Source organism: Rutidosis leptorrhynchoides, chromosome 6 (assembly GCF_046630445.1).
Source record: "Rutidosis leptorrhynchoides isolate AG116_Rl617_1_P2 chromosome 6, CSIRO_AGI_Rlap_v1, whole genome shotgun sequence".
Classification (NCBI taxonomy): domain Eukaryota; kingdom Viridiplantae; phylum Streptophyta; class Magnoliopsida; order Asterales; family Asteraceae; genus Rutidosis; species Rutidosis leptorrhynchoides.
In genome coordinates, this window is record NC_092338.1 from 255,854,602 (window position 1) to 255,872,130 (window position 17,529).

The 17,529-nt window shown below is 27.0% G+C and overlaps 1 non-coding gene across 1 annotated transcript; it reads right to left on the bottom strand.

The window, feature by feature from the left end:
• Positions 1-16,160: 16,160 nt before the first annotated feature.
• LOC139856522 (small nucleolar RNA R71) lies at positions 16,161-16,267 on the bottom strand. The gene has a single exon (XR_011761999.1). It is a non-coding gene; the product is annotated as a small nucleolar RNA R71 (small nucleolar RNA).
• Positions 16,268-17,529: the final 1,262 nt, after the last annotated feature.

Consider the following 17,529-nt stretch of genomic DNA (forward strand, 5'->3'; position numbering starts at 1 on the left):
GGTTCCCACATGTGTTAGGTGACTCACATGGGCTGCTAAGAGCTGATCATTGGAGTGTATATACCAATAGTACATACATCTAAAAGCTGTGTATTGTACGAGTACGAATACGGGTGCATACGAGTAGAATTGTTGATGAAACTGAACGAGGATGTAATTGTAAGAATTTTTGTTAAGTAGAAGTATTTTGATAAGTGTATTTAAGTCTTTCAAAAGTGTATAAATACATATTAAAACACTACATGTATATACATTTTAACTGAGTCGTTAAGTCATCGTTAGTCGTTACATGTAAGTGTTGTTTTGAAACCTTTAGGTTAACGATCTTGTTAAATGTTGTTAACCCAATGTTTATAATATCAAATGAGATTTTAAATTATTATATTATCATGATATTATCATGTATGAATATCTCTTAATATGATATATATACATTAAATGTCTTTACAACGATAATCGTTACATATATGTCTCGTTTAAAAATCATTAAGTTAGTAGTCTTGTTTTTACATATGTAGTTCATTGTTAATATACTTAATGATATGTTTACTTATCATAGTATCATGTTAACTATATATATATCCATATATATGTCATCATATAGTTTTTACAAGTTTTAACGTTCGTGAATCACCGGTCAACTTGGGTAGTCAATTGTCTATATGAAACCTATTTCAATTAATCAAGTCTTAACAAGTTTGATTGCTTAACATGTTGGAAACATTTAATCATGTAAATATCAATCTCAATTAATATATATAAACATGGAAAAGTTCGGGTCACTACACAAGGACACTTAGCGTAATTGTTAACAAAGTATTAAAACATTGGGTTACACGCAGTCGATATCCTGGTGTAATTATTAAACAAAGTATTAAGACCTTGTTACAGTTTAAGTCCGCAATTAGTTGGAATATTTGACTTCGGATATAAGGATAATTTGACGAGGACACTCGCACTTTATATTTATGATTGATGGACTGTTATGGACAAAAACCAGACGGACATATTGAATTATCCAGGATAAAGGACAATTAACCCATGGTAATAAAACTAAAATCAACACGTCAAACATCATGATTACGGAAGTTTGAATAAGCATAATTTATATATTTCATATTTAATTGCACTTTTAATTATCGCACTTTTATTTATTGTCATTTTATTTAATTGCATTTTTAATTATCGTACTCTTTAATTATCGCAATTTTATTTTATCGCACTTTTAGTTATCGCAATTTCATTATAGTTATTTACTTTACGCTTTAAATTAAGTTATATTTATTTTTAATATTTTACATTAGGTTTTAACTGCGACTTAAGTTTTAAAATCGACAAACCGGTCATTAAATGGTAAAAACCCCCTTTTATAATAATAATACTGCTTATATATATTTTTGTATTTTTACAATTATAAGTTAAAAATATAGCGTTAAGCTTGGCTAGAGTTCCCTGTGGATGAACCGAACTTACTAAAAACTACACTACTGTACGATTAGGTACACTGCCTATAAGTGTTGTAACAAGGTTTAGGTATATCCACTCTATAAATAAATAAATCACTTGTATAAAATTGTATCGTATTTAATAGTATTTCCTTGTAAAAAAATATAACTATTTTATACACCACCTCACACACATCAATATACGTCCCATGCATAGAGACAAAAATAATCATTCATATGGTGAACACCTGGTAACCGACATTAACAAGATGCATATAAGAATATCCCCTATCATTTCGGGAAATCCTTCGGACATGATATAAACGATTTCGAAGTACTAAAGCATCTGGTACTTTGGATGGGGTTCGTTAGGCCCAATAGATCTATCTTTAGGATTCACGTCAATTAGTAGATCGGTTTACTAATTCTTAGGTTACCAAGCAAAAAGGGGCATATTCGGCTTCGATCATTCACCCATATAATGTAGTTTCAATTACTTGTGTCTATTTCATAAAACATTTATAAAAATTACGCATGTATTCTCAGACCAAAAAATATAAAGGGTAAAAAGGTAAATGAAACTCACAATACTGTATTTTGTAGTAAAAATACATATGACGAAACTGAACAATGCAGGGTTGGCCTCGGATTCACGAACCTATATCAATTATATATATATTAAAACATGTAATTGTAGTCAAATAATTATATATATATTATTATTATTATTAATGTACTTGTTTATATTATGTGGTATATAGATAATTTAATAATTTAATTCATATGTTTTATATAGTTTATAATTATTATGTTAACTGTCAATATGGTTTAATTAATAACATTTTATTGATAAAATATAATAATAAGTAATATTAGTATAATCATAATATGTTTTTATATAAAGTTTTTGTTTGTAACAACAACAATTATAATAACTGTGTTAATAATAATAATAACGATTTTTCAGTTTTAATCTTATTTGTAATTTTCATATTAATATTTATATGCGTAATAATTTTTAGTGATAATGATATTGATAATACCAATGTTAATATTTATAGTAGTAAAAACGTTACTTCCAATGATAATACTGGTTGTTAACAGATATGACAGATTTAAAAGTAACGTTACTTTTAGTAATAATTGTAATAACAGTAATACTAATACTGATAATAATAATGTCTACAATAATAATAATAATAATAATAACATTAGTAATATTCATAATACTTGTAACTATGATATTAATGATAATAATTACTATAATACTAATAATAACAATAATAATAATAATCATAGTAATAACAGTAATTATTATCATCATCATCATAATAATAATAATAATTATTATTATTATTATAATAATAATAATAATAATAATACTCATAATAATAATAATAATAATAATACATACATACATTATTAAGATTAATAATAACACTAATAATTATAATACTTTGTAATAATCATAATAATAATAATAATAATTATTATTATTATTATTATAATAATAATAATAGTAATAATAATAATAATAATAATAATAATAATAATAATAATAATAATAATAATAATAATAATAATAATAATAATAATAATAATAATAATAATAATAATAATAATAATAACTAAAAATGAAAAACTACCTCAAAATCGGTTCTTAAAAAGATTTGTCACCAGCTGGAATCGAACCCAAGACCTCTCAGTTAACCAACACACCCCTTAACCATTCCACCCTTATTTGTTTTTCTGAATATACTTGTACCCGTATATATTTAACCTTACAACTTCTGTCTCCTATATCTTCTTCTTCACCCATTCGACAGAACCATTATAAAATCATAACAGCTATTTTGTGGTTTAGGTTAGGATGTAAAATCGAAACATAAACGATCAGTTTTAGTAATTTGGTTTATAGAAAGAAAGAAAAAAATAAATAAATAAATCACAGCTCGTTCATGGAGATATTGAACCAAAAATTGGTTTTGAATTTTAGAATGTTTTAGATAAAAGTTAATACATGAATTACGTAGTAAATCCTCTATAGAATCTTTGTGAATCATTAGTTGATCCAACAACATCAAAACAGATTTGAATTTCTTGATGAACACATCCTTTGACTTTTTAAATTTGAACTTTGACTCTTAAATTCGAGCTCAATTCGAAGATTTAGAAGTTGAATTTTTACAGAAAGCTCGATTGGAAGATTCCTAACACTTTTACATTAACACATTTTGAATTTTATTTCGAAATCGATCAAATCAGAAAATGGAAGCAAAACAGAGAACGAGCTGGGTTTTCTTTTAAATTCAATTAAATAGAAGTTGTAATTGATTTTGTATAATTGTTAAAGGTAATGGTATATCGATATCTCAACTGAATTGGTCAATTATATAGACAATATGGTTCTTGATTTATCAATCAGTCAATTTAAAATAGAAAATTTTACGTAAAATACAAATAAATCAAATTCAATTTTCTCTGATTTGTACTGATGATAAGGATAGGGAATATCAATCTAATACAGTGTGACAATGATTTAAAACAGATTTTGGATCATACTACGTATTTATCTATAGTCATATGTGTATATTATCGTGTATATATATATATGTATATATATCCGTATACTGTAAATGTATATGTATATACTGTATTTTGTACATGTATCTGTATATGTATCTGATAATAATCTGTATTAATAAATATATATGTGTATTAATAATAATATTAATACTAATAATAAATATGTAAATAATAACAATAATACAATTTATAATAATGATAATAATATCAATAATTCTCATAATTAATAATTAAATAATTTAATAATAATACTAATAATATTAATAATAATTTATTAATAAGAATAACAAATAAATGATAATAATACAGATAATAATAAATATTAATGATGTTCATAGTAATAATAACATTGATAATGATATTACTAAAATACTAATACAATTTTAACAATATTAGACTGCTAATAATATTAATAATAATAAGGTCTAATAATAATCATAATAACTGACATTGTAACTTTGCTACTAGTTATAATAATGATGATAATAACAATAATAAATCAAATGTATCCAATTTCAGTATTACAATTTTAATAATATTAATAATACTAATATTAATATTAATAATAATAATGAATATAATAATAATAAAATAACTATAATTAAACTTGTATTTACATTTAATATATTAATATTACAATTTATTAATTATGTAATTTTATATCATATGTTACATGATAACATTTATTGAATATTTAATTATAATATAATAATTATTGGTAGCAATCACATATATATAAATAGATAATACTACCATATGTATATTTATATATATTCTTTTTAGTAGTGACTTAATTATTCTATTTATTATTTTTCATAATTAATTCTAATTGACTAAAGGTATTTTATTAATTCAAAATGTTACATATATACTTATATTTATATTTATATTTATATATATTTTTTGTATATTTGTTATACACAATTGTTCGTGAATCGTCGAGAGTAGTCAAAGGTTAACTGAATACATGAACACAGTTCAGAGTTTTTGAGATTTCAACATTACAAACTTTGCTTATCGTCTCGAGTTCATATTCAGATTAAGTTTAAATTTGATCGGAAATTTATGGGTCATCACAGTACCTACCCGTTAAGGAAATTTCGTCCCGAAATTTGATCGAGGTCGTCATGGTTAACAATAAAAATGTTTTCATGACGAATATGAGTTGATAAATAAAGTTTTATCATCATTGAGTAATACAGATAAAACCATTCGATTATTCGAAGCGTATGAATGAAGTTATCACAAAAGAATGAATTTAAGAAATAAAGTTTCGTCTTAACTTTTGACATTATCTTGGTTAAATTCCGGGATTCAAGGGATTTAAAGGAAATATTCGAAATCTAAAAGATTTGATTCTTCGGCGAATAAGGAAGTTAAAATCTGTATAATTAAATACGGTGATCTGCCTCAATTTCTCTGTCTAACATTTCCATTATAAATTAAACTTTTTCTGTTCCATTAGTTTCCACCACTCCTATACTTTCTTTCTTAGTTCATACATTCAAAAGATTGTGAAAATGCTTAATCCAGTTTTATTCCTTGATATTTTTCTAATTATCACTTCTGTCATCCTTCTTTTCAATCTTCCACCAGAAAAATCTGTTTACTTCTACTATTACCTTGGGGTGATATTATTCTTAATTCTACCGTGTCTTTATATTTCTATTCGTATTAGTATCCACGGTTTGTAACCTCCGTGTTGTTATTGGGCTTTATATTTTCTCTTATATTTTGGAGCTCTTTGCCTTTTTATTATCCTCCCGACCTCTAGTAAAGCGAGTAACGGTCCAGAATTCGTAAGTATGGAATTTCGGATAAACATCATGTTCTAAACAAAAAATAATGTATTAGCACGATCTTGATAGGTTATATTACCAGAATTCAGGAGAAAAGATATAACTATCAAGAAAATATATTCTTGATATGTTTATAGATTAGGTAGAATGTAAGAGTTGTGTAACATGGCACATGATGATGTTATGATCTGTAAATCACCACGTTCCATTAGAAACTCAGCATGACTTACTGTAATATAATCACGTTGATCAAGTGTCATTGTATTATACTAAATCATGCATCAATTCCCAACGCTACTTCTAAAACATTCGTAGTTTAAACTCGAAAGTTTACAGAATATAGAAACTAACAGTTTCTTATATGATGTAACACAGATAGCGCGAAGAGATAAATGATTTCAGATAAGATTAGTTATGAAAATATCTTCAGAAATATCGAGGATATTTATAATGAAAGATACGATGATATCTTAGAATTTCTCATATCGAAGGATGATGTAGAAGATTTGTCTGTAAAGGTTTAGAGTTAGGAGCAAGGTGTTTGTTAATGACTTCAGCAGATACTGAATCATTTGAATTCTTTGAAGGTAGATTTAGTCGTTGTGATTTGTCCACAGCCTCCTTCATGGTTTGCTCAATCCGTTTTCCAGTTTTAACTTTTCTGAGCATTGCCAACATACTATTCTTTATCATCAAAATTTTGATTGTTAAGGTCGTTTACAGTTTCTGTTGCTTCATTCAACTTTTTAAAATTCAGAGTATTAATTCGCAGACTGGGTGCTTTTCAGAATTTCAGAATGGAAGGTCATAATTCTAAGAGATAAAGGTTATATGGATACATATAAATGTTGATGTAGACATGCTGCGAGGTTTCAAAATACTGATTGCTAATTCTCGGTAACTGGTATGGCAATTCTCGTTACAATATACGGATGAGTATATGATATGGTTTTAATGAACAAATATAATAGTTTTTCGGAGAGACTTAAATCAATGAGTAGTGAAGTTATTGGTAAGGTTACTGCTAATATGGTGGTATATAAACGGTTCTCCGGTAACGATGACGAAAGGCAAACTTATATATTAAGGTTATAATAAGATTGTTTCGAACGAAAAGTTGAAGTTGACTTGCTGGAGCTGTGACAAAACTGGCTATCTCGAACAGGAGTTGCAAAGTTATTTTCGGTAATAATAACGCCTATAGATCATAGATTCGGGTTAATCTTCTAATTAGGTTACAAGAGTTTTGTGACGACCCGGGAATTTCCGACCAAATTTAAACTTAATCTTTATATGTTTCCGACACGATAAGCAAAGTATGTAATGTTGAGTCTAGAAAATTTTGAAACGATGTTCTTATATTCATTTGACCTTCGACTGTGCTCGACGATTTACGAACAATTGTGTGTAAATAAATATGTATATATTTTATAAATATAATTATAAGAATATATAATATTTTGATTTAATAATGTATACTTTAAATATTTAGAAGTTAAAATGAAAAATAACAATTAGAATAATTAAGTACTATTAATATATAAATAGGTATATCTTATTATAAATCTATGACTTCTATTAAAAATATATACAAATAGATAAATATTAACTATTCAGTAAATATCTTCACATAATATAATATTACATAACTAATAAATAGTAAAGTTAACTACAAGATTGAATATAATTGTTATATTAATATTATTATCATTTTTTTTTGTTAATATTGATATTAATATTTGTATTAATATATATATATATATATATATATATATATATATATATATATATATATATATATATATATATATATATATATATATATATATATATATATATATATATATATTTAATTTGATATGTATAAGCTATTATATTATTATAACTAATAAGATTATTATTATTATTTAGTAATTAAATGTAACAAAATTATCATTATTGTTAATAATATTATTATTTATCATTTATTATTACTAGTCACCTTATTAATAATATTATCATTAATAATATTATTATTAGTATTATTAATAATACTAATATGTTCATACTTGTTAAATATCAAAATTTAAGAAATTGATATATACATACATATATAAACAAGTTATATAATTACAGATATAATATATATATATATATATATATATATATATATATATATATATATATATATATATATACATCTATATATAACAAATAAATAAATACAGTTATAACAAATATGTATAACAGATATGTATAAAAATATAACAGTTAAATAAATAAGTAAATACAGTTACATATAGAATACAGATATAACAAAATGCATAATCCCTTATCTATCAATCAATCTATTTTAGTTCTGCTCATGATTGGTACAATATATATTCTATATCGAATTCACACCAACTATGAAACAAATTTTGTTAAAAATCCCTATCTGCTTTTTTTTTTTTGTGATTTTCTTTTCTGTTCTTGGATTTATCTGAAGTGTTATGTTAAGAGTCGCCAACCAGAATTGTGATATAACTAAATCAGTTTCAGATGCTGTGAACCAGTCTATATTCAATACCAATATCAATTATATCTCCAATTAGCAAATTAAAACAAAAAAAAATTAAAAATGAAACCCGTTTATTCTCTGTTCGTCCACTTTTTTAACCAAATCCCAAATTCGAATCTAATTTCAAAATCCAAAAATGCAGAGTGGTTAGAAATGTTTTACTTAAACTATCTGCAAAAGATTATCCTCTAATTCTTTCTATCGATTTCCAATTCTTGAGTCAAAGTTTCTGAAATAAAAAGTCAAACATTGTTCTTCCCTCAAATTCATGTTATCTGTTATGATTTAAAATAAATTGATGATCGAGGAAGTTTGTAGGAGTCATTTACAAACTATTTCATTTTATAATCATAGCCTAAAACGTTCGAATTCGCTTGATCAAATTTTTTTCTTATTTCCAAACAGCGACGAGTTCAGCTTTTTTTTATTTTTTTTATTTTGTTTTCGTTTTCAATTGATAATATCAGTTGATATTGTTTTGTTATTATTATTTCAAAGAATCTAAAGAAAGTTTGACTCAAAGTTTTGATTCTGAGGTTCATGAATCGTTTATAAGGAAGATGAAGTAGAACACAAAAAAATACGAGTTATATACTAGGGGAATGGAATTAAAACAGAAAAACAATTATAACAGGATGGTTTAAGGGGTGTTTGGGTGAGTGAGAGGTCGCAGGTTCGAGCCTCGTCTGGGACATTTCTTTTTAGAAAAACATTCAAGGGTATATACTTTTAATTTAATTTCCATTATTATTATTTTCATTATTATTATTACTATTATTAATATTAATGTTATTAATATTGTTATTATTATTATTGTTATTATTAATTATTGGTATTATTACTAAGTATTATAGTTATTATTATTGTTAGTGTTACTAATAAGTATTAGTTACTTTTTATTATTATCATAAATAATAAATACAATTATATTACTATTATCATTAAGATTATGATTATTATTATCATTATTAGTATGAAAATAATATAATTCCCATTAATATTAGTATTAGGATCATTTTATGATTATTAGTATTAGTATTAATATAAGTGGTTTTTATTAACATTATCATTATTATTTTCATCAATATTTGTATTAATAACATTGTTATAGTTATTAAGATTATTATGATCATTATTAACATAAGTATCATTATTAACAAAATCATTATTATTATTAATATTTTTATTATTAATAAAGTTATTATTATGATCACTAGTAAAACTTTAATATCAAAACTATCATTTTAACAAATAAATATTTTGTACATAAAAACAAATTTATTATATATACTATTAATATATTGATATTCCATATAATTATATGAAAAACATATTATCATTATATATATGACTACATATAACAAAATTAGGTATTTTTAACTAAATATATATAGATACTGATATAACTACAATAATCATTTTAGATATATATATATATATATATATATATATATATATATATATATATATATATATATATATATATATATATATATATAAAACAAACATATATAACACATAATTTAAGATATAATAAAAATATATGATTTTAAATGAAATTTAGTATGAATATTATAACTACAATTACATAAATAACATATATTAATAAATGAAATTATGAGATTTCCAATATACATTTTAATATATATAAATGAATGATATAGGTTCGTGAACCCGAGGCCAACCATGCATTGTTCAATGTCGTCATATGTATTTTTACTACAAAATACAGTATTGTGAGTTTCATTTGCCTTTTTACCCTTTATATTTTTGGGCTGAGAATACATGCGCAATTTTTATAAATGTTTTACGAAATAGACACAAGTAATCAAAACTACATTATATAGTTGAATGATCGAAGCCGAATATGCCCCTTTTAGCTTGGTAGCCTAAGAATTAGGAAACATCACTAATTTTGAGAATTAGTGCACGCCTAATTAACGCGAACCCTAAAGATAGAACTATGGGCCCGACGAACCCCATCCAAAGTACCGGATGCTTTAGTACTTCGATGTTGTTTTATATCATGTCCGAAGGATTTCCCGGAATGATAGGGGATATTCTTATATGCATCTTGTTAATGTCAGTTACCAGGTGTTCAATCTATATGAATGATATTTTTGTCTCTATGCATGGGACGTATATTTATGAGAACTGGAAATGAAAATCTTGTGGTCTATTAAAATGATGAAAATGATCGTTTATGATAAAGTAATGAACTCACCAACCTTTTGGTTGACACTTTAAAGCATGTTTATTCTCAGGTATGAAAGAAATTTTCCGCTGTGCATTTGCTCATTTTAGAGATGTTACTTGGAGTCATTCATGACATATTTCAAAAGATGTTGCATTCGAGTCGTTGAGTTCATCAAGATTATTATTAAGTCAATTATAGTTGGATATATTATTAAATGGTATGCATGTCATCAACATTCGATGTAATGAAAGTTTGTTTTTTAAAAACGAATGCAATACTTGTAAAATGTATCATATAGAGGTCAAGTACCTCGCAATGTAACCAACTATTGTGAATCATTTGTAATCAATATGGACTTCGTCCGAATGGATTAGGACAGGTCGCTTCAAGTTTTCCGGGTGCATAGCTATATGCATAAGTCTTTCCTTCCGTAGATGAAGTGCGGTTGGTTCATCCTCTCGATTGAGGTGTTTTCGAGAATTACGAAAGGTTTGAATGTAGATTTGAATCATCAATATATAAATGAGGTTTAAGATGATATCAAGTGGCAAACTTGAAGAATTATTTAGTTTCATATGTTATAATCAATATTTTAATTCATTTTAATTGTCCAATGTCGGCAGTCCACAGTTGATAGTCCACAGTTGACAGTCTAATATTTCATATATAGCTTAATATATAATATTCGAATTAATTAATACGTATCGTGACCCGTGTACATGTCTCAGACTCGATCACAACTCAAAGTATATATATTATTGTAGAATCAACCTCAACCCTGTATAGAGAACTCTATCATTACTGCATATAGAGTGTCTATGGTTATTCCAAATAATATATATAGATGCGTCGATATGATATGTCAAAACCTTGTATACGTGTCCTGATATTTAAAGTGCGTAATATAAATAACAGAAATTTAAATGATGATAAATAAAGTGCGTAAAGTAAATAACTGAAATTAAATGACGATTAATAAAATTGCGAGAATATAAATTGCGATAATTAAATTACGATAAATAAAATGTAATCAGTTAGCTAGGAACAGTTAGCGTGGATTCTTAACAAAATTTCCCATAGTTAATATGTTTGTTTCTAACAAATTTTATTTTGTCCAACATTTTTTTTTTATTATGCCACTTGTTGGATTCTGATAGGTCAAAATCCAAATATGAAATTGAATGAAAATGGTTATTCTGCTGTGAACGGATACGTATCTCGGTGGTTGTGAGTAGAATAGTAAATGACTGTTGAATCAGATTTTAAAGAATGTACAGTGTAACTTATTAATGTGGAATCTAAATATTTCTCGGGTATTACCTACCCGTTAAAATATTTTCACCATTAACAGTTTGTACGAAAGAATTTTTAATTACAATCTTTATGAAAACATATGTTCATATATATTTTCTTCAGATGAAATCACGGAATTAATGAGTCAATATGATATCAGACTCAATTGATTTACCGTTAGAATAAGAATATATAATCTCTAAACATTAGAGATTACATAATCGTCATGTCGAACGAAGATAAATGATGTAGACGTCATGTAGAATGATGATTGTTGATAATGCTAAAAACGAACATATATTTAATAGCATTATTCCTCAAGAAAGACAAGCTTTTAGTTGCAACTGTTCTATTTACAAGTGATATTCGTTTAAATATTAAAAGGTGAAGACAAAAGGCATATTCGACGAATTGAAGACGCAAACGACCAAAAAGCTCAAAAGTACAAAATACAATCAAAGTGGTTCCAATTATTGATGAGAAACGTCTCAAAATTACAAGAGTACAAGACGCGAAACGGCAAAATACAAGATATTAAATTGTACGCAAGGACGTTCGAAAATCCGGAACAGGGACCAAAGTCAACTCTCAACGCTCGACGCAACGGACTAAAAATTATGAGTCAACTATGCACAAGAATAAAATATAATATTTAAATAATTATATAAATTATTTATATATTATATATTATAATAAAAACCGTCGGCAGAATGCAAACAAAGACATGTGAGCTGAATTCCAAGGCCATGCGATCGCATGGCCAGCATGACCATTTTCCATGCGATCGCATGACAGTAGGTGGCAGGCCACACCCCTATAAATTCGCGGTTTTGGCTCAGTTTATATCCTATCCATCTTTCTCTCTATCTCACTCGTATAATATATATTTATATTTATATTTTAATTTTAATTTTAATTTTAAATTCTAATAATAAGGGTATGTTAGCGAATGTTGTAAGGGTGTAAGTCAAAATTCTGTCCGTGTAACGCTACGCTATTTTTAATCACTGTAAGTTATGGTTAATGTTATTTTTAAATTAATGTCTCGTATCTAAGTTATTATTATGCTTATTTAATGCCGAAGTAATCGTGATGTTGGGCTAAATATTAAAATTGGGTAATTGGGCTTTGGACCATAATTGGGGTTTGGACAAAAGAACGACACTTGTAGAAATTAGACTATGGGCTATTAATGGGTTTTATATTAACTAAATGATACCTCGTTGATTTAATATATAGACTTATAATTTGACGTATTTATATATAACCACATACTCTTGACTGGGTACGGTGGGCGGGATATCTATAAATACCAATAATTATTCATTTTACTGGACACAGAACTGGATTAATAGTTAATAGACTTGTTGAAACAGGGGTGGATTACATTCAAGGGTAATTGGTGTAATTGTTAACAAAGTAGTAAAACCTTGGTCTACACGCAGTCGATAACCTGGTGTATTCATTAAACAAAGTATTAAGACCTTGTTATAATTCGAATCCCCAATTAGTTGGAATATTTGACTTCAGGAATAAGAATAATTTGACGAAGACTTTCGCACTTTATGATTATGACTGATGGACTATTATGGACAAATCCGTATGGACATATCGAATAATCCAGGACAAAGGACAATAAACCCATGGTAATAAAACTAAAATCAACACGTCAAACATCATGATTACGGAAGTTTAAATAAGCATAATTTATATATTTCATATTTAATTGCACTTTTAATTATCGTACTTTTATTTATTGTCATTTTATTTAATTGCATTTTTAATTATCGTACTCTTTAATTATCGCACTTTTATTTATCGCAATTTCATTATCGTTATTTACTTTACGCTTTAAATTAAGTTATATTTATTTTTAATATTTTACATTAGGTTTTAACTGCGATTAAAGTTTTAAAATCGACAAATCGGTCATTAAACGGTAAAAACCCCCTTTTATAATAATAATACTACTTATATATATTTTTGTATTTTTACAATTATAAGTTAAAAATATAGCCTTAAGCTTGTTTAAAAGATCCCTGTAGAACGAACTGGACTTACTAAAAACTACACTACTGTACGATTAGGTACACTGCCTATAAGTGTTGTAGCAAGGTTTAGGTATAACCATTCTATAAATAAATAAATCACTTGTGTAAAATTGTATCGTATTTAATAGTATTTCCTTGTAAAAAAAATACTACTATTTCATATACCCCTCGCGTAACACCAAGTATTTTTGGCACCGCTGCCTGGGAGATTCTTGCTTAAACGCCGGAAGCGCAACGCTATATATAAAAAAAAGATTTTTATTAATTTTTAGTTTACTTTTATAAAAATACGCTTTTATAAAAATACGTTTTAAATATACGAAAATATAAAAAGAAAAACAAAGTATTTGTATATTTTTAATAGTTTGTTATATATATATAAAATTATAAAGTTTCTTTATTTTTATTTTAGTTTTTAAAATACAAGTTTTTATTTATTTATATAATTATTTATTAAAACAGAAAACAGAGAAAAAAATAAATAAATATATAAGTTTCGGCATGGTACTGTAGCAGCCCATAACCTGGCCCGAAACCCTAGCTCATGCGATCGCATGAGCCCGAAGGCAAAACTTCATGCGATCGCATGAGGGTACCTGACACGCCAGGTTTGACCATCCAACATCAATCATTACAGAGTATTATTATTAATTATAATTAATTAAAACCCTAATTAGGTATTTATTTATTTATTATTTAAGTTTTAGTTTTATTATTTAATTTGTATTATTTAGTTTATTTAGTTTTATAAATTATATAAAAATTAATAGTTTTATAAAATAAATAATATAAAAATAATATTTTTATAAACATTGTACTTTTTACAACTTGAAGTATTATTTTTATTTTTTTTTTTTGTATCTTTTATTTGTTTTAGCGTAATATTTGTAGTTTTCGCTCGTATTTAGTTTTAAGTCATAGTTTTTGCCATAGTTATTTTTATTTCTAGATTTTTAGGCTATGTCGTAAAATCCCTTAAGTGCTTTTTCTTTAGACTAAGATTTAGGTGCCTTAGAATTTTGCGACGCCGCTTTTAATATTTTAGTACTTTTTAAGTAATTTCCATTTGGGATATAGTTTTTCTTTTAAGCTTTAATATTTTAGACGCAACTTTTAATTCTTAGTTTTTAGTTCCTTTTTAAGTATCGACGCGCTACTTTCTTATTTTTATTTTTCGACGCCTATTATTTTTCTACCTTTTATTTTTCGACATTTTTCGACGCGCAATCTTTTTCTTTCTTGTTTCTCGACACTCTAGTTTATAGGACATAGAATTTTTTTCTATTTCTTCTCTAAAATTTCAAAACGAAAAATTATTTTAAGTGGTTAAATTGATAGACATCCATTTTCTAGTTCGTAGTAATAGTTGGATTTGTACGTGGACCGGGTTATTGAAGCCAAACAGTACTCAATTATATTGAGACCAAACGAATCCTGCCCCTCTGCTGCATCTTTTGGCTATTCGAAATGTGGGTAAGAGCAGAAAAGTCTATTAATTTGATAACTTAAATAATTTTTATCTTTTATAACTAATAGGTTATTAAGTGAATGCACCGAGCAAAACGTTCACCACCTTTTGTACGTTCACCACCTGTAACTCGATCAATACATCTAGCAAATATTGTCACCGTTGATTTTTCTTTAGAATCGTCATCCAGTCGAACAAGTACTCCAATTCAAATTTCCGATAATCTACTTTTTGAACCCGACCTCACAATTGAGAACCCGGAGGATATTCAGGGACAATTCAGAGATCCTGAACCACTAATCTTTCCTCCGGAACCACCAATAATTCAAACAGAGATTGTTGAGGAACCTACCATTAAATCAGAATCCTCTAGTGATTCAGATTCAACAAATTCAATCAGAGAAAATCTAGAACCTCTAAGTATGGAAGACCGAATGAGAGCTAAACGCACTGGCCAAGGTCACGCAATCACTCCACCAGACATTAATGCACCAGATTATGAAATCAAAGGACAAATCCTATACATGGTAACTAATCAATGCCAATTTAGTGGTACACCGAAGGAAGATCCAATTGAACATCTTCATACCTTTAATAGTATCTGTACACTATTTAAAATCCGAGAAGTGGAGGATGAACAGATATATCTAATGTTATTTCCCTGGACATTAAAGGGAGAAGCCAAAGATTGGTTAGAATCGTTACCTGAAGGGGCGATTGATACATGGGATGTTTTAGTTGAAAAATTTCTTAAACAATTCTTTTCGGCATCTAAAGCCGTGAGACTCCAAGGAGAAATTGTTACGTTCACACAAAAACTAAATGAAACTTTATATGAAGCATGGACAAGATTTGAAAAGTTATTAAGAGGATGTCCGCAACATGGTTTAGACACCTGTCAAATAGTACAAATATTCTACCAAGGATGCGACATCACTACACGAAAAGACATCGATATAGCAGCCGGTGGTTCCATTATGAAGAAAATCACAACTGACGCTTACAAAATTATTGATAACACTGCTTCCCACTCATATGAGTGGCACCAAGAAAAAGATATCATTAGATCATCTAAAGCAGCTAGAGTCGATTCTAGCCATGACTTAGATTCCATTTCCGCAAAGATAGATGCTGTCGAGAGACGAATGGAAAAGATGACTAAAGATATCCACTCAATAAGAATTAGTTGTGAGCAGTGTGGAGGACCACATTTAACAAAAGATTGTCTCAGTATTGAACTAACAATGGAACAAAGAGAGAATGTTGCATACATAAACCAAAGGCCTGGAAATAATTATCAGAATAATTATCAACCGCCAAGACCAATCTACAATCAAAATCAGAATTATAACCGAAATGTTCCGTACAACAACCAACAAGGTCCAAGCAATCAAAAAGTATCCAACAATACTTACAATCAGCAAAGACCTATTTTTCAAAACAAACCACCACAAACCGATGATAAAAAGCCAAATTTAGAAGACATGATGACAAAGCTAGTTGAATCTCAAACTCAGTTTTCACATCTCAGAAACAAACCAATGAACAAAATGCTCAAGCATTTAGAAATCAACAAGCTTCTATTCAAAATCTTGAACAAGAAGTAAGTAACCTAGAAAGGTTAATAGGTGAAAGGAAACCGGGAAGTTTACCTAGTGATACAAATGCTAACCCCCGGAATAAAACAGCTAAAACCATTACCACAAGAAGTGGTATTACACTTAAACCACCTGAAATGCCTGTAATTTCTGATGAAGCTATTCCTACTCCACAAGAACCACAACCTGAGCAAGAAAAGGAAACAGAACCGGTAGTTGAGAAGGTTAATGAAGATAACACAGTTAAGGCTAAACCTTATGTTAAACCATACCAACCACCACTTCCTTACCCGAGTAAAATGAGAAAAGAGAAACTTGAATCCGAGCAATCCAAATTCTTGGATATGTTTAAACAAATAAATGTAAATCTTCCTTTCATTGATGTGATTTCAGGAATGCCTAGATATGCTAAATTCTTGAAAGATCTAATCACTAATAGAAAGAAAATGGAAGAACTCTCGGCTGTTACTATTGATAATGCTAAAAACGAACATATATTTCATAGCATTATTCCTCAAGAAAGACAAGCTTTTAGTTGCAATTGTTCTATTTA